Source organism: Neophocaena asiaeorientalis, unplaced genomic scaffold (assembly GCF_003031525.2).
Source record: "Neophocaena asiaeorientalis asiaeorientalis breed wild unplaced genomic scaffold, Neophocaena_asiaeorientalis_V1.1 scaffold347, whole genome shotgun sequence".
NCBI lineage: Eukaryota > Metazoa > Chordata > Mammalia > Artiodactyla > Phocoenidae > Neophocaena > Neophocaena asiaeorientalis.
Window position 1 is genome coordinate 211,537 of NW_020171818.1, and position 19,729 is coordinate 231,265.

Below are 19,729 nucleotides of genomic sequence, written 5' to 3' on the forward strand. Positions count from 1 at the left end.
GTACATAAAACCTACAACCAGCTTGGGGTAGGGGATGACCCGCCGTCCCAGACACCCACCTAGAAGTTAAGGTACGTGTGGCCTTTTACCCCAACTCCAAAGAAAGGTGTGTGTTTTACATAAAAAGAGTTTAGATAATTTTATACTGGGTAATCTTTGTTGAGTTGAATAATCCTGTAACAAATATAAGTAATTTGAAAAGCTGCCTCTGGTTGGTTTCCACTAATGACATCAAAGCTGGTGACTGTAACGGGGTTCCTGTAGGTTGGCCTACGCCAGGCTCACCCCATTTTGCCTCAGGTTGGGGCCCACATTACAACCACTTGGCCCCTTGAGGGAGTGCAGAGGAGGAGAAAGGTCCCCTCAGCAGGGCTGGAGTTCATCCCCAGCACTGCTGGTGCCCACGCTCCCCTCCCAGGAGGGCCAGCTGCACAAAGGCCAGGATTGTCTCTCTGGTTTTCCTGGAGGCTGAGGGCAAAGCTCCTCCCACACCTGCTTCCATACAACTGGCTGAGGACAGTCTGTAATTCCAACAGTTTTTTATTACTCTGCAATTGTTGCTCAGAAGAGTGGGAGGCATTTAGAACACCTGCCCCGTTTGGCTTCAAGGCAGTCCTTAAAGGAGGGTGGAAGGGCTGTCATTTCAGATCTGAGACACTGAGGGCGGGGACAGAGCCACCGTCCCACAGGCAAGTCTGGGCTGTGGCTGCACTGGATCCCTGAGCCATCCCAGGCTCATTACCGCCCAACCACCAGGGCGGGAGAAGTCCCACCTGCAGCAGACAGCCTTTTGCAGAAGGATCTTAGCTGAGAGAAGTTTTTGAAAAGTAGAAAGTAGCCTCCGGGCCTTGGCTTTGGCTGCGCACCGCTCAGCATAGGGGCCCAGGCAGGGGGTCTCCTTGAGATTACTAGGATCACTTCTGGCGCTGGACCCCATTAGCTCGTCCTAAAGAGTGCGAATAGCAGCTGGTGAATTGCAGAGGGCCAGAGACATTTCAGCTCCGAGAATCCCTTTTTCTGTTTTCAGTACTGTTAGGACTTCCAGAAGAGGGCAGCACACTTTAGGGCTTATTGCATCAACTAATTTTGCTTCTCCCTTGCTAGCTTTTAGGGCTGCAGAGCATTTACCTTAATAATAGTCATAATAATCCTAATACCAGCAGTTTGCCTGTGCGAGGGGCCTGTGTTTTTCGAGCAGGCTTACATCCATCATCTTGTTTGAACAATCCTGGTAATCCTCTCTGAAGAGTCTCCAGGGCATCTGGAGCCAGCACTTCTGAGGCCCTTTGAGGCCCAGAAACCTGGGGGTGAGGTGGGGAGCGGATGTGTAATTTGACGAGGGTAGAATCTTCCCTGGAACTCTCAACCCCAGCCCCCAGTGCAGGGCCTTCTGGCTGACTGATGGCAGCTTAACAGGCCAAGATGTATCTTTCTTCTTAGGCCCTGCAATCCTTCAGAGCAAGGGTTGTGCGGTTTCTGCTCCACATTTTGTTAGATGATGTATCTGCTCTGGGGGCTGGGTGCTATCAGCATGGAAGGCTGGCTGTGCAGCGCCTGCTGGGACAGTGTCGGTAAGGACTCCGGGCTGGTGGGGAAGAGAAGGCGAGGGGTCAGGGCTGCCCACCCACCTGCCTACTGTCACTCTGCACTGCAGACTGGGCAACACTGGAGATGGGTGGAATACTCTTTTTTGGGGGCTGTGCCACGTGGCTTGTAGGATCTCAGTTCCCCAACCAGAGATTGAACCCAAGGCCAGGGCAGTGAAAGCCCGGAATCCTAACCACTAGGCCGCCAGGGAGCTCCCAAATTGGAATACTGTTGAGCCAGGCCTGGGCCAGGCCCTGACTCTGGGGCCACCAGGCTCTTAAAGATAAGTCAAATAAACAAGTTCAATTAGAAGGAGTAGAGGAAATTGGTGGAGAAATTCTTTAAGTGCATTTTTAAAAAGCAGGTGAGTGTAGGTGGTTAGGCGGGCGAGTGAGCAGGAAACAGTGACAGGTTCAAATAAGGTGGCACTCCCCCCAGTGACAGTTGGAATTTGTGCTTAGCAATCACAAAAGGAGGCTGTCAGGCAGTGGGGACAAAGGCATGCTTTCCCTGGGAGGGGAAGGGCAAGATTCCACGGTGGGTGGGGATGAAATACAAGTGATTCTCAAAGCCTGTGCAGAGATGCCCCCGTTGTATGTATCCGGTGCAAATGAACTTGAGACCTTGTTTCCCACCTGTCCTGGACCCTATGGAAAGTCCTGGAGGTAATCAGGAGCTTCTTTGGAGCAGAGCCTGGCTGGGAGGGGGAGTAACTTTTAAGGAGTGTGTGTGGGGGTAACCCTGTGTCTGTCCAGGGGCCGGTAGCTGCTCATGCAACCTGTCAGTGCAAACTGAGCAGCCAGCTGGGCTGAGAAGTTTTCCCACAGAATTCCTCTGCTGGGTCAGCCAGGGCCCCATCCAGGTTCTGTTCTGGTTTCCCATTTGACAGAACAGCCCCCGCAGGTGGAGAGGCAGATGACCATAGGCTTGGTTTACTAACAGTTACACCCCTGTATCTACAGCTCTGGTGCCCCCCTCATCAGCTCATCAGGTGCAGCTGAATGGCGCCAGGAGCGCTCACTTAGGAGTCCAACTAGGTGGGCTGAAGCCTCAGCCCCACCACTCCCGAGGCTGGTCCCTCCTCTCTGGACCTTGGCGGTTCAGGTAGAGCTAGAGAGCAGTGAGTCATCCCTCCCTCTCTCTGCAGCACCTTTAAGGGAGACAGACTAAAAATGTCTCCCTGTCCAACTCCCTTTCCCGGCATTAGAGCTTTGGGAAAGGTGAAGTTTCTTGGACAAGCTGTTATTACATTTCCTTCATCAAGTTCAGGCCTGTAAAGCATGTGAAATTAAAGACGGCAGTAACAACGTGCACTGAGAGAGGTTTTTTGCTTTCAGGGCACCCCTATTATTTCATTTGAAACAGTCACGTGATTCCACAGGTATTTATGGGGGAGGGAGTAGGCGGCTCTGGAGCTTTACTTGGTTCCAGGCAATTGTGCTGGTGCCTCACCTGTGTTCTCGTTGCATCTTTGCAGCCTCACACCTGGTCACCTGGACACCTGGACCCTTGGCATCAGGAGCCCAATCTGTTAGATGAAGAAAATGAGATTCAGGGAGATTAAATGTACTTGCTTACTTCACCTCTGGTCCTTTTTTCTGGTGCTCTTGTTGCAAAGAGGCAGATAGAAATGAATCAATGCTAAATTAAGGCCATCTGCCCATGGCAACCCTGTAGACTCCTTGACCCCTGCGATTCTGACCTGAAGCTGCGGCACATGCGAAGAATCACAACAGGCTGTAAATAATTTAAGAGGATTGCACCCTGTACTCAAATCTCCTGAAGGGCATTGAGGAGGGGCCAATTTGTAATTCCCAGCTGTACCTCTAGTGATTCCTTTCTTGGTTCCCTAATTCCATCCCGGGTTCTCCTGGGCTCCACCTTCAACACCCGCTCCCAGCCCTCTACTCTCACCCAGCCCAGTGAGAGTAGCCCAGTGGCTTTTTCTCCCCTCTTCTCTTCTCTGTTTTGTACTCTTCTTATCACTTAGACTTTTAAATTTTATACTCGCTGAAAGAGGTCTTTCGGATTTAAATTTATGGCCTGTGTAACTGTGCATATATAAAAAGGAAAATATAAGTGAAAAAAATGTATTAAGGTATGTTCCAGGCATTGGGACTCCCCTGGCGGTCCAGTGGTTAAGACTCTGTGCTTCCACTGCAAGGGGCACGGGTTCGATCCCTGGTCGGAGAACTGAGATCCCCATGCTGCACGGCACAGCTGAAAAATTAAAATTTGAAAAAGAAAAAAGGTATGTTCCAGGCAACGACAGCTATGTCATCATTGCCATCTGCTGACAGCAATTGTAAGACATTCTCATGTCAGAGTTACACCCCTGTGACCCACCACCTTGCTGAAGAAACAGAATCATTGCCAACACTATTGGAGGCCTCTGGGCCCACCTCCGTGACCACGCCTCGGTCCTTTCCACCCCAGAGGCAGCCATTCTCCTGGATTTTGTGTTTATCATCCCCTTGTTTTCCCTCCCTACAGTTTTACCAAATATGTAACCTACACAATACATTGTTTGGTCTTGTTTTTGATGTGCTTCATAAATGGAATCATATTATATATATTCTTCTGTGACTTGCTTTTTCATTTTATTTTATTTTTAAAATATTTGTTTGTTTTGGCTGTGCCGGGTCTTAGTTGCGGCACGCGGGATCTTCCTTGTGGCATGCAGGATCTTTAGTTGTGGCATGCGGAGGTCTTTTAGTTGCGGCATGTTGACTTCTTAGTTGCGGCATGCAGACTCTTAGTTGCAGCATGCGTGTGGGATCTAGTTCCCTGACCAGGGATTGAACCCAGGCCCCCTGCATTGGGAGCGCGGAGTCTTACCCACAGTACCACCAGGGAAGTCCCTTCATTTTATTTTAAGACAGCCATATTGAGATATAATTCACATACCATATACACAATTCACCCATTTAAAGTATACATTTTAATGGTTTTAGTATATTAGGGGAGTGCGGAGTCTTACCCACAGTACCACCAGGAAAGTCCCTTCATTTTATTTTAAGACAGCCATATTGAGATATAATTCACATACCATATACACAATTCACCCATTTAAAGTATACATTTTAATGGTTTTAGTATATTCACAGATATATGCATCCATCACCACAGTCAATTTTAGAGCATTTTCATCACCCCAAAAATAAACTCTAGTTATCACTCTCCTTTCTCCCCAGCCCCAGCCCCAGTCTCAGTTCTAAGCAACCACTAATCTACTTCCTGTCTCTAGGACAGAAAAAATAGGACTTGCCTATTCTGGCCTTTCATAATATGTGGTCTTTTGTGACTGGCTTCTTTCCCTTAGTGTGATGTTTTCAAGATTCAGCCATATCACAGCATGTATCAGTACTTCATTCCTTTTTATCACGAAATAATATTTCATGGTATCGATATGCCACATTTTGTTTATCTATTTGTCCGTTGATGGAGGCTTGCTTTTTTTTTTTAATAAATTTATTTATTTTTACTTTTGGCTGTGTTGGGTCTTCATTGCTGCACACAGGCTTTCTCTAGTTGCGGTGAGCAGAGGCATCTCTTCGTTGCAGTGCACGGGCTTTAGGTGCGTGGGCTCAGTAGTTGTGGCGCACGGGCTTAGTTGCTCCGTGGCATGTGGGATCATCCTGGACCAGGGCTCGAACCTGTGTCCCCTGCATTGGCAGGCGGATTCTTAATCACTGCGCCACCAGGGAAGGCTGACTTGCTCTTTTATTTTATTATTTATTTATTTATTTATTTTATAAGTTTATTTATTTTTGGCTGCGTCGTTGGGTCTTTGTTCCTGCGCGCGGGCTTTCTCTAGTTGCGGTGAGCAGGGGCTACTCTTCGTTGCGGTGCGCGGGCTTCTCATCGCGGTGGCTTCTCTTTTTTTGCGGAGCACAGGCTCTAGGCACGCAGGCTTTAGGAGTTGTGGCACACGGGCTTAGTCGTTCCATGGCATGTGGAATCTTCCCGGCCCAGGGATCGAACCCGTGTCCCCTGCATCGGCAGGCGGACTCTCAACCACTGCGCCACCAGGGAAGCCCCCTGACTTGCTCTTTTAAATTGAACATTATGTGAGATTTATCCACACAGATGTGTAACGATGTTATTAATTTCCATTGTAGTCCATATAGTCTGTGCATAAGATGAACATTGAAGCTGTTTCTAATGTTTTGCTGTTATAGATTATTTTGCTATAAAGATTCTCGTGGTTTCTCCTGGAACACATATGTGAAGGTTTCTCTAGGGTATAACCCTAGGAGTGGAACTGCTGGCTGATAGAACCTTCTATGATGGTGGAAATGTTCAATTCTGTGTTCTGCACTGTCCGGCTTAGTGACTAGTAGCCACATGTGGCTCCTTGAACACTTGAAATGTGGCTCATGTAGCTGAGGGGTTGAAATTTAAACTTTTTAAACTCATTTAAATTTAAATAGCCATTTATGGCTCGTGACTGCTGTATTGGAGGAGCAGCTGTCTAGATAGACTTTCTTATTCTATTGCCAGCAAAGGCTGCTGGTCTTTCCTTCCTACCCTGAATATACTGAGGGAATGAACATGAGTTTTGTTCTTGCTAATCTGTGGACTGGACTGAATATCTAGGTTCAGGGACATTCAAGGGGAAGGAAAGGAGGAGGAGGGAGAGGAGGGGTCGTGGTGGCAGTCCCTAACCTTCAGACTGCGACTTCAGCCCTAGCCCTGGGGAGCCAAAGCCAGAAAGCAGTTGAGGCCGGGGACACTCACGTGGTTCTGCCGAGCAGGGGTGTGAGGTGGGCTCCGCTTCACTGGACATTGGGGTCTCAGGCACGGCTGACGTCACAGAATCCACTCCAAGGTCATACTAGGCTGTGGAGCATGGGATTTCAAACATCCCACTCTGAGACTGCAGGCTTCTCTTGTTATTTAGTTAAGCTGGGATGACAGAGCTGGAAAGTGTTCTTTAGGGACAAATGCTTGAGACCTGATACCCTTTGCAGCTTCCTGTTCTGGCACCAGAGGTCACTGTGTCCTTGGTCTCAGATGTCACAGTACCGAGATCTCCAGCCCTCGTCACTGTGTCTCCCTGACTGTATCTGGGTTGCTCTTTCCACCACCTTAGACATGATGTCACCTCTGTATCACGTGCTGGGGACACTGTTTGGCTTTGAAGTTCCTAAGAAAGAGCCAACCCTGATGGATCTCTCTTTTTATTTTATTTTATTTTTATTATTATTTTTTGGATCTCTCCTTAAAAAAAAAATTTTATTGGAGTGTAGTTGATTTACAATGTTGTGTTAGTTTCTTCTGTACAGCACAGTGAATCAGTTATACACATACATATATCCACTCTTCTTTAGATTTTTTTCCCATACAGGTCATTACAGAGTATTGAGTAGACTTCCCTGTTGGTGGGAGTGTAAATTGGTGCAGCCACTATGGAGAACAGTAAGGAAATTCCTTAAAAAACTAAAAATAGAGCTACAATATGGTCCAGCAGTTCCACTCCTGGGCATATATCCTGAGAAAACCATAATTCGAAAGGGTACATGCACCCCAATGTTCATTAAAGCACTATTTACAATAGCCAGGACGTGCAAGCAACCTGATGGATCTCCTTCTTGCAGAACTTGAGCGAACTGTAGACAGTCTCCTTGTGATTGTGTAACGTCCCAGATGCCTCTGTGGAAGGACCACGGTGGCTGCTTTCTTGAGGGGGTGGCTGTGTTCTCTGTCTCCTGTGCTGCTCCAGCCTTTTTTCTTTTTGTTACCTTGAGTGGGTCCACCCCACTGGCTAAGGGCTGGAGGGAAGATGATTTGGGGGTTGACTTGTCCCTCTCCTACTCCCTCTTTTTCTCTATCTATCTGTTTATTTATATTGAATTATAGTTGATTTACAATGTTGTGTTAGTTTCAGGTGTACAGAAAAGTGACTCAGTTACATATATATATATATTTTTTCCTTTTTCGTATTCTTTTCTATTATGGTTTATTACAGGATACCGAATATAGTTCCCTGTGCTGAACTCCCCTTCTCCCTTTCACATCATCTGCCCTGTCCTGGGGATGGCAGATGCGCCTCCTCCTGGGGGTTCTGTCCTTCCCGCTTCTTTCCCTTCTTTCCTTCCAAGCCTGTGGCTGTGAGGAGTGGCCTGTGGTCGCCATCCAGACACGGTTATCCACATGTCACATCAACTTAGAGTGGCCCTCAAACACAGGTGTCCTTGATAGTCGCCCTCTGACATTGTGGTCGCTGCGTCTTCCTGGACATACTGGTCACGCCCACTGCACGACCGCGTTCATCCTCTGTGGCCCTTGGAGACCTGCTGTGATACACATCCCTTATCCCTCAGCCCCCAACAGCTGCTGTCCAGGGCAGGGTAAGGATCCCCCCCACAAGGCCTCCACTGCAGGGAACAGGCCAACCCTTGGAGGGCAAATGGGTATTTTTCCTTCTCTTTCTGCAGGTTGACTTGATCTCTCTCTTCCCATCTGCCCCATCTCCCAGGGCCTCTCTGGGCTGTCTTTCTGGTCCCTTCTCAGATTTCTTCTGCAGCACAGAAAGCCTAGGAGTCAGTCTCGAGTCAGACCCTTCATAGAGGATGATGATTTCAATTAGCAACCCTAAGGCTCTCTCTGGGGCTTGGGGAGAGTCTCTGTGAAGACTCCCGTCAATTTCAGTGGAAATTTATTCACACCCAGGTGACTCTGACCTAAAACTGAAGGTCTCCCCATTGCTCTCACTGTCCCTGTACTTATGGAGCCCTGCAGTATGCTCAGGGCCAGGCTGAGAGGGAAGAAAGGGAGAGGGAGCTTGAGGGAAAAAAAGATCGTTTCTGATCTTGAGAACTTTCCATGCAGCTGGGGACCCTAGACTAACACACAGTAAAAGAATATGAATAAGAATAACCTCCTCTGTTTGCTAGCACTTAGTGGTTTGCTGAGTGTATTCACACGATTCAGCTCGTCTCAGCCATTCCCCAGGACGTGCCCCTAACGGCCCAAGCGCAGGATGGCAGAAGGTGGTGGTTTGTTCTCAGGGGTCTGTGGTGTAGCCCCGTGTGGCTTGTGTGCAGCTTTAAAATCTGAAGTCTGGTGCCCTCTTAAATCATCATGAGGACTTCTCATTCTACTCCATACTAAGTCCGTGTTGACACGGATGTAAAAACAACACGCTAAATGATGTTCTCGGAGTAAAACAGAGGCACCTGTTGATCCTGCAGTCAGAGAGACAGGGACGCCTCCAACTAACCTCAGCCCAGCCCCGGGGGGGATGCTTACTACTGTTGAGATGCCAGGGAGATAGTGCAAGTGATCCCTAGGGGCTCCCTGGGTGAAGTACGATCCCTCTCCTGTGAACAGTGAGGAGGGACCAGCCTAGTTCCCTGGCTCCGGAGTGGTAGGGCTGCCGCTTCATTCCAGCTCTTTGGACTCTCCTGATCCAAGGCTTGTGCAACTGGCCTGACCAGCAGGGAGCCATGGGTACAAAACAGGAACACTCTTCCTCTTTCTGCCCAGCCTTGGGAGTACAGCAGGGAGGTTTTTTTGCTGAGAGATGGGCAGTAAGTGGCTTTTTCTTCCATGGTTAGAGCAAGTTGCAAAGACAAAGAACAAACCCTCAGTAATTTAGTTTTGATCATCTTGGGAGTTGCCAGTGGACTTCTGGAGGCCTGAGTGACAGCTGCAGAAGGGCACCCTGCCCTACTTCCCTCCCACCAGCTCTGATCTTCTGATTTTATCCATTTTAGTTAACCCCCAGCCTCCAAAACACCTTGGGAGAGCCTTCCGTGGGGCCTGTAGGCCCTGATGCCCCAGCTACACTGGCTTGGACCCAGTGTATGCTCTCATACCAAGGATCTGTAGAGGCCCTCTTACCATCCTCTGCTTAGCCCACCCACCTAACTCACCTTCGCTCCCCATGCCCTCCATAAAACATTTTCGACCAGGGATCGAACCTGCACCCCCTGCAGTGGTCTTAACCACTGGCCCACCAGGGAAGTCTCGTGCCCTCTGTAAAGCGTAACCACCCAGAACCCACCAGAACCCTGCACACTTTTGCCTCCATACTTGACATGTTTTTTTAAAAATATTTATTTATTTATTTGGCTGCATCAGGTCTTAGCTGCGCACGCAGGACCTTCGTTGCGGCATGCGGGATCTTTCGTTGTGGTGCGTGGGCTTCTCTCCAGTTGTGGCATGTGGGCTCAGTAGTTGTGACACGTGGGCTCTAGATAGAGCGCGCAGGCTTAGCTGCCCCACGGCATGTGGGATCTTAGTTCCCCGACCAGGGATCAAACCCTTGTCCCCTGCATTGGAAGGAGGATTCTTAACCACTGGACCACCAGGGAAGTCCCGACCTGTATTTCTTACCCAGAATCAGTTGTTCCCAAACCTGATTGTGATTTGTTATTGCACTTAACGTAATTTAATTAATATCATGTAAACTGGTAAAATCTGAGTGCAAAAGGCTTTTTTGGAAAATTAACCTAAATGCTTTGGAAAGATTTAATAAAGGCAAATCATACAAAAAATTTTTTAGATGTAGATGAGAGGAAAAGATAGGGGGAAAGATACTGAAGAGCCAGGATTCTGAACTCAGATTGCCTCACAAGCGTCTTTACCACTTCCTCTCACTTTAAAGAAATGGAGACTGGAAATCCTCAGGGATAAATTACGGACATGCTTCCTGTGAGAAGAGGACTCATAACTCCCAATGGCAGATCTACAAGCACAGCCTTGACTCCACAGTAAAGGAATGGAGGAATATTTATGTGATTTACATAAAAATAAAATGTTTAAGGGACACTTCATTTTAAGTAATTTCGCTCTTTGTTTTGATTAACACAACGGCTTCCAGGTTTGAAAGTGTTGGATAAGAGGGCTCTGACACACTGCATTATGGGAGGATGGCGGAGTGCTGCCTTGCCAGACCGCTGGAATTCAGAGAATGAGGCCCATGGGAGCCTGTGGAGTCAGTGGTACTTGGACTAAGTCTTAAAGGAAGGTCAGCTCTGGGGGCCACCATTTTCATAGAGCCACGTTCCTTTTCTTACTGGTCCTCATTGTGCAGGGTCTACCCCTCCCATTCAGGCATGAGCAACATCAAAGCAGGGAATAGATGTGGTTTTGCCCCCCATTGTGTCTCCATAGCGCCTGGCACACAGGCTCTCAGCTAACATCGGCCCATGAATGAATAAATGAAAGGGTCTCATGAACACCAGAGAGGTTCCTAGGTCACTTGTGTGTGTTTTAAGAAGGACTTGATTTTTTTTTAGAGCAGTCTTAAGTTCACAGCAAAATTGAGAGGAAGATACGGAGAGTTCCCACATACACCTGCCACCACACAGGCTTGGCCTCCCCATTACCTACATCCCCAGCACAGTGATGCATGTGTCACAACTGATGAACCTCTATCGACACATCATCATCACCCAAAGTCCATAGTTTACATCAGGGTTCATTCCTGATGTTGTATATTCTATGGGTTTGGACAAATGTATAATGACATGTATCCATCTGTAGAGTACCATACAGAGTGTTTTCACTGCCTTAAAAATTCTCTGTGCTCTGCCTATTTATCCCTCCTTCCCCCAACTCCTGACCACCAGTGATCTTTTTACTGTCTCCATAGTTTTGCCTTTCCCAGCACGTCATAGAGTTCGAATCACACAGTATGCAGCCTCTTCAGACTGTCTCTTTAACTTAGTAATAGACAGTTAAGATTCCTCCCTGTCCTTTCATAGCTTGATAGCTCCTTTTTTTAAAGCATTGAATAATATTCCATTGTCTAGATGTACTACAGTTTAGTTATCCATTCACCTACTGAAGTTTTGTTGCTTCCAAGTTTTGACAATTATAAATAAACAGCTTTACAGTGCTATAAACAGTGTACAGGTTTTTGTGTGGACGTAAGTTTTCAACTCATTTGTGTAAATACCAAGGAGCGCGATTGCTGGATCATATGGTGAGAGAATGTTTAGTTTTGTAAGAAACTGGCAAGCTGTCTTCCAAAGTGGCTGTACCACTTTGCGTTCCCACCAGCAGTGAATGAGAGAGTTCCTGTTATTTTTACATTCTCGCCAGCATTTGATGTTGTCAGTGTTCCAGGTATTGGCCATTCTAATAGGTATGTAGTACTGTCTCATTATTGCTTTAATTTACACTTCCCTGATGGCATGTGATGTAGAGCATCTTTTCACATGCCCGTTTGCCATCTGTATATCTTCTTTGGTGAGGTGTGGTTACCTGTGTTTTAATGAGTCCAAATCTTAATCTTCTGATGGTAGAACAAGAAGGAATGTTCTGAGAACTCTCCCTTGGAGCTACCTGGAAACTGCCTGATGAAGTGGCATCGTCACTGATGTTTACTTTACCTGTCCTGTTTCACTTATCACATGGGGCACCCACACTGCCCCCCACTTAGCATGTAGAGCATAGGAGCTAATATAGACCAAAGTCCCTTGGTCAATATGAAGTGTTAAACAAAAAGGTAGAACAGATATTAGGTATTAGTATATTATAGTACCAGTGGAGTCCCTGATTTTAAAAAAACCTCATTAAAAAGTCAGCGTTAAGGTACAGCTAGACTAGGGAGCAGTTATTTGCATTATAAGAACGTCTTCTCTTTGCAAATAAAGCCTACAGAGGTGGATTAAAAAGTAGTCTTCTCTAGCAACTTTAAAAATGCAGTGTAGGGCTTCCCTGGTGGCGCAGTGGTTGAGAGTCCGCCTGCCGATGCAGGGGACACGGGTTCATGCCCCGGTCCGGGAAGATCCCACATGACGCGGAGCGGCTGGGCCCGTGAGCCATGGCCGCTGAGCCTGCGCGTCCGGAGCCTGTGCTCTGCAATGGGAGAGGCCACAACAGTGAGAGGCCCACGTACCGTAAAATAAATAAATAAATAAAAATGCAGTGTAATTTACAGTTAAAAAATATTTTCTGAATTTAGGAGTAATTATTGTAAGGCCAAATCTGTCGGATCGATCTATGTTTGTGTGTGCTTGTATGTGTGTGGTGAGTGTGGGGTTGTTCCTGAACAGGCTTTTGGTTCCTCTGATAGGGGTCATAGACTTGACCATACACATCCAGAGCTCAGATCATGTCCCTCAGAGCTGGGTATATCTGTAAAATAGGCATAATAAAACTGTGAGCAGCGTTGGGAAGATATATGTGAAGTGGGCTGAATAATGGCCTCCAAAGATATTAGACCATAATCCCTGGAACCTGTAAATTTTAAATTATTTGGGAAAAGGATCTTTGCAGTTATGATTAAGTAAAAGATCTTGAGCTGGGGAGACTATTTTGAATTACCTGAGCGAGCTCTAACTATGATCACATATGTCCTTATTAGAGGGAGACAGAGGGAGATTTGATCACACACAAAGGAGAAGGTGATGTGAAGATGGAGGAAAGAGATTCGAAGATGCTGGCCTTGAAGATTGGAATGATGTGGCCACAAGCCAAGGAATGCTGACTTGTGGATTCTCTCCTAGAGCCTCTGGAAGGAGCGTGGCCCTGCTGACACCTTGATTTTGGCCCAGGGACAGTGATTTCAGATGTCTGGTCTCCAGAACCCTGAGAGAATACATTTCTGTTGATTTAAGCCACCAAGTTTGTGTCGTTTTTGATAGTAGCCATAGGAAACTTTATACAATATATAAATCAAATAGCACAGTGCCTGGATGCAGAAAGTGTTTAGGAATCCAACAGATCTTGGTTTGAATTATCTCCTCATCCACTTGCTATGTAACTTTGGAGAAATTATTTAATCTCCGTCTAAACCTTAGTTTTTTCACCTGTAAAATGGGAATAACAGCAACTGTTTCACAGGATTATTATGATGATTAAAGCAAAAAATGTACAGTGTTTAGGATAGAGCAGAATTTCCCAGCCTTGGCACTATTTTGGGCTGGATAATTCTGTGTTGTGCTGGGCATTGTAGGATGTTTAGCAGCATCCCTGTCCTTTACACACTCAGTGCCACGGTACACCTCACCACAGTGGTGATACGCAAAAATGTTCCCAGACATCGCCACATATTCCCTGGGGGGAAAAATTGCCCTAGTTGAGAGCCACTGGTGTGGAGCCTGACTCATAGAAAGTGCTCAACAGACAGTAAATATTATTATTTGCTGAATGAGTGGGTCTTTTAGGAGGGAAGTGGAGCATGGTGCTTAAGAGCATGGGCTCTGGTCTCAGACTGTCCGGGTTCTGATCCCAGCTGTTCCACTTACCAGCTCTGTGACCTCAGGCACATTACTTAACATCTCTATGCCTCTGTTTCTCATCTGTAAAAAGGGAAAAGAATATCTACTTCATAGGGCTACTGTAAGGATTCGATGAGATGATCCAGATCCAGCATTTAGAATGGAGTCTGTCATGTTGTAAACGTCAATAATAATAAAACAATTGCTACCGTTATTTGCTATCTCTGAACAAGCAGTTGGGAATCAGAATGTGAGCACAGCTTGGGTTGGTCTTGCCCAAGAATGTGGCAGCCCTTCCTAACTTAACCCTCAATCCCAGCTCTGCAGTAAGTCTGTGCAGCTTGCCTCCTGTCCCAGCAGCTTCTTGGGGACCTGGTCAGAGCAATTAATTGATCACTGCATTTAGAAGGAGTCCGTGTCATGGGCAGAATTTGCCCATACTACTGTTTTCATACTGGCCTGGTCAGCCCTCTGCAGAGGTAGTGCATGGGCAGAGGGCAGTCCTGTCCTCCAGGCTTCTCATATAGAGGTGGCTCTGAGGATGCTTGAGGCCAGACATATGGCCAAGGGGGCCAGGATTCCATGTTTAATAGTAAAGATAGGGACACTAACGTTCCTTGCGGGGCACTGACCCAGGCACTATATGTGTGCTGGGAACTTAAATTCCTGCTGTCTTGTACCTCAGAGCCAAATAGGAATACAGACAAAAAAACATGGACAAGTGCTCGCAGGACCGTGATCTAAATATGCTGATGGCGGAGGCACAGGTGCCTGGCATGCATCTAGGGCAGTAGGTAACCCCATTCTGGGGTGCTGGATTAATCAGGGTCTGGTTCAGCTGCATAAAACAATAATATACAAAATAACAGAGGCTAAGAAAATTTATTTCTCTCTTACTGCAAAAGCAGTCTTGAGTTAGGCAGCCCAGGGTGACAGGATGCACTGTCAGCTGTTAAGCCCTAGTCCACACCTTAATGTTCCTTAACCCCAGGCATTGTTTAAAAACTAAACATTGTTTTTAATTGGTAGCTATATTCTTTTTTTGTTGTTCTTTTCTTTTTTTTTTTTGAATTTTATTTATTTTATACAGCAGGTTCTTATTAGTTATCAATTTTATACATATTGGTGTATATATGTCCATCCCAATCTCCCAATTCATCCTAAAAACTAAACTTAATTTTAACTGACTTGATCCCTATCCTAAACTTAACCCTAACTCTAACCCTAACTTCAACCCAACCCTAATCCTAACCCTACTCTAACCTGATTCCTAACCTTACCCTTCATGCTAACCCTACCCCTACCTCAAACTCAACCTGAATGCCAACTCTAGCCCTGATCGCCCTCTAATATTAACCCTAACTGTAACCCTGCCCTAATGTTAACCTTAACTTTAACCCTAAATCCAGTCACAACTCCAACCTTGTATTAGTCAGGTTCTCCAGAGAAACAGAACCAATTAGATGTATATATATAAAGAAAGATGTATTTTCAGGAATTGGCTTACATGATTATGGAGGATGGCAAGTCCAACATCTGCAGGAAGAGCTGGTGCTGCAGCTCAAGTCCAAAGGTTGTCTGCTGGCAGAATTCCCTCTTGCTCAGGAAAGGTCAGTCTTATTCTATTCAGACTGTCAACTGATTGGATGAGGCCCACCCACAGTATGAAGGGCAATCTGTTTCACTCAAAGTCACTGCTTTAAACATTAATCTCATGCAAAAACACCCTCACTGGGACTTCCCTGGTAGCACAGTGGTTAAGAATCTGCCTGCCAATGCAGGGGGCATGGGTTGCATTCCTGGTCCAGGAAGATCCCACATGCCACAGAGCAACTAAGCCTGTGCACCACAACTACTGAGTCTGTGCTCTAGAGCCCACGAGCCACAACAACTGAGCCCACATGCTGCAACTACTGAAGACCACATGCTCTAAGGCCCATGTGCTGCAACTGTTGAAGCCTGCACTCCTAGAGCCTGTGCTCCACAACAGGAGAAGCCACCACAATGAGAAGTCCATGCACCACAACGAAGAGTATCCCCTGCTCGATGCAACTAGAGAAAGCCTGCATGCAGCAACGAAGACCCAATGCAGCCAAAAATAAATAAATAAAACAAATAAAAAATTATATAAAAAAACAAAACCAGAAACACCCTTACAGACGCAGACACATTCAGAGTAATGTTTAATCACATATCTGGCCCACCATGGCCCAGCCAAGTTGACACATAAAATTAACCTTCACAAACCTCAACCCAAATCCCAGCCCTAATCCTAATCTTCTCCACAAAGAGTCCATTCTCCCTACCAAGCTGATACCTCTGCAGATAGGCTGGTTGACATGACGAAAGAGGTCCACTCGGTGGGTGAAGTGAGTGTGGATACAATGGGTCTCATGAAGCCAGCCTGCCTTGGCACAGGGGGTTAACAGCCAGTGGGGAGGGGAGTGCAGAACCACAGCAGGAATGTTATGTTCTCAGACCCAGGCCCACCAGGCAGCATGAACACTGGTGGTATTGCTGTATAAAGTGGTGTAACTTCAGAATGCTATGTTACCATTTGGCCTTCATGTTGAGTTTAAGTACAATCGTAGCAAACTCTGCTGATTTTTATTTCACAGGCTTAGATTTAATGGCTTTTGAATTCATCTTCTCAACCTATGTAAATTATCTACTGTGGCCTCAAATCCAGCAATTTTTATAAGAGGACTGTGGTGTTTTTTGTTTTTTTTTTTCTTTTGAGGACTGTAATTTTTGTAGGAGGATTTTATACCAGCTTCTGTTAGCACTGGCTCACTGGGCATGGACCCAATAGAAGATTCAAATGAAGAATGAAAGAGCATTAGTGAAATTCATAGGAACAAGGAACACTTTTTAGAGAGCAGAAGAAAAGCAATAGATGGCCCTGTTTTGGTACAATTCAACAAATGCTTTTTTGGATACATGCAAAGAACTGGGATTGGCACTGCTAGAAATCAAATACAAGAGAAATGGTTACCAGGCATGGGGATGGGGAAACTGGAGAGGAGGTGGCAGGATCAACACACGAATCACTTCCCACACCCTCATTCTGTGCTTCAGTGTTACAGTATCAGAAAGGCCTTCCTGTGCACTCTACGGAAAAAGACAACCCTCCTGTATGAGTCCGGGTCCCACGGGAAACAGAAGGTACATTCCACAAGGATTTTGAAGAACATTAATGAAGAGCTGGGAGTAGGGAAAAGAAACTAGGGATAGTGAGGCACCCAGGGACCAGCTTCACTGAGAAGCTGTTCCCAATCCCAGGCCTGAAGAGGTAGGAGGAGGGAATGGGAGTCTCAGCATCTCGTTGGAGCTGGAGTGGCCTGAGAGGCACTGTTGTCTAGAGCTGCAGTCCTGAAGGGATGCAGCCCCTACCAGGACCGAGGACAAGAGGAAGCTGAGAAGACATTCCCTCTCCTCTCACCAATGGTGTGTTGAAACTGGCTTATCCTGATTCATCAGGGCGCACGGTAAGCACCTTTTTCCAACTCCGACATCAAGATGGCTGTTTGAAATCTCTCAAGGTGGAGTATTTACACCACAGAAATGGGCAAATGCTACAAATCAGGTTGCTTTTCCTTGGACAGCTGGTTGATAAACATTTACTACCACACCACTGCCCCCCACTCTCACATCTCCTCTTTCTGCCTAAGCCAATAGGAAGGCAGAGGGCGAGGGAGCTTGGGTGAAAGAAGCCTTGTAGGCCAGTCCCTGGGGCATGACACAGGGCTGAGAGGGAGGACGATGGGTGAATTGTATGGGAGGGAGGGACAGTAAGCAGAGAATAACCGGCACAGCCCACTGTCACTTTTGATCCCTTTACCCTGCTCTAATTGCTTTAAGGAACTCATCACCGCCAGCCATATTGCAGGTTCATGGTTGACCACCTGGCTCTCTCCCTAGAAGGGAAGCTCTTGGAGAAAAGGGACTTTGTTTTCTTTTCTAACATGTCTTTAGTACTTCCAACAGCAGCAGATTCTCAGTAACTTTTTTTTTTTAAGTTTCAGATTATTTATTAATCAGTGTAAACCCCAACACAATACACCAGCATGATCACGCATTGAGAGGGGAACTATTTCCTGGTCAAGTGCAAAACTGTGCAGATGGCTTCTGGAAGGCCTTCATTCTAAGCAGCTTTATAGTGAAACGTTTCATTTAGAAGTCTGGACCTTCTTTCTTCACTTTGCTGTAATCTACATTCACTGGGTAGAACTTGTATTAATCATCGGGGCCCACTTTGTTCCAGGGTCCTGGGTTATTCTTTCTGTCCCAACTGACATCTGGGTTGAACAATGCCAGGCTCCAGACATACAGTGCTCCTCCAGTACCTCCTGCTCCAATAAATACGAAGAGGGGGATCAAGCTAGGCTGATTCTTGGCCTGACCAATGATCTGGCGGAGCACGGTTGTGACACAGGCCTCGAGTAAATAATTTTGTTGAATGAAAGAGTATAAGGCAGAATTTAAGTGGCTTAAGAGAAGTGCTGGGTTATGCAGAGGAGAGATTCCATCTAGCATGGAGTGTGAGGCACCCGTCCAACACCCAGGGAGAAAGGTCTAGCAGGCAGGTGGAGAAACAGAGGTTAGGGTTGAAGATACAACCTGATTGAGGGTTGTGTCAGATTGAGGGCCTGATCATGGAGGATACCAGTCTGCTGGATATCACTGGAAGAACGTCAAAGGAGGGGACAAAGGCCAAAGACAAGCCAAAGGAGAGGGGAAGGGAGAACCAAGGAAGCAGACAGAGAAGGTCCAGACAGAGAAACAGGCAAATAAGCATGAGGTGTGGAATTTAAGGAAGGAGCGTGTCAGAGAGAAGGAAGTGAGTGATGCCAGTAAAAATTGGCATTTAGTGAACACTCAACCCATATTTGTACTGAATGAGGTTGAAATGAAGCCTGAGATATGTCCACTGGACTGTATAATGAGGAAATTACTTGTGACCTACATGAGTCATTTTAATAAAGAGGTGGATTCAGAAGTCAGATTCCTCTGAGTTGAGAAGTGAATGGATCACTTTCAAAATTAAGTATAATGCTACAACACAGATGAAACTTGAAAACACGCTAAGTAAGAAAAGCCAGTCACAAAAGACCATGTATTGTGTGATTGTGCAACTCTGTGAATATACTAAAAACCATTGAATTGTATAATTTAAATGGGTGAATGTATCGTATGTGAATTACATGTCAATAGAACTGTTATTTTAAAATCTGTTATGCTCACACAACTCAATATCAAAACCCAAACAACCCAATCAAAAAATGGGCAGAAGACCTAAATAGACATTTCTCCAAAGAAGACATACAGATGGTCAGTAGGCATATGAAAAGATGCTCAACATCACTATTAGAGAAATGCAAATCAAAACTACAATGAGGTATCACTCACACTGGTCGGAACGGCCATCATCAAAATGCCTACAAATAATAAATGCTGGAGAGGGTGTGGAGAAAAGGGAAAAACTAGAGAAAGCCTGCGCGCAGCAACGAAGACCCAGTGCACCCCAAAAAAAGAAAAAAGAAACAATGCCAAATGCAGCAACATGGACGGACCTAGAGATTATGATACTAAGTGAACTACAATGAGGTATCACTCACACTGGTCAGAACGGCTATCATCAAAATGCCTACAAATAATAAATGCTGGAGAGGGTGTGGAGAAAAGGGAACTAGAGAAAGCCCACGCGCAGCAACGAAGACCCAGTGCACCCCCCCCAAAAAAAAAGAAACAATGCCAAATGCAGCAACATGGACGGACCTAGAGATTATGATACTAAGTGAAGTCAGACAGAAAAACACAAATATCATCTGATATCACTTACACGTAGAATTTAAAATATGATATAAATGATGAATCTATTTACAAAACAGAAACATACTCACAGAGATTGGCTTATGGTTACCAGAGGGGAAAGGGGGCAGGGAGTGATAAATTAGGAGTTT

The 19,729-nt window shown here is 46.1% G+C and overlaps 1 pseudogene; it reads right to left on the bottom strand.

Annotated features, from left to right (window-relative positions):
• Window positions 1–17,939: 17,939 nt before the first annotated feature.
• LOC112395654 (cytochrome c oxidase subunit NDUFA4 pseudogene) lies at window positions 17,940–18,302 on the bottom strand (annotated as a pseudogene).
• Window positions 18,303–19,729: the final 1,427 nt, after the last annotated feature.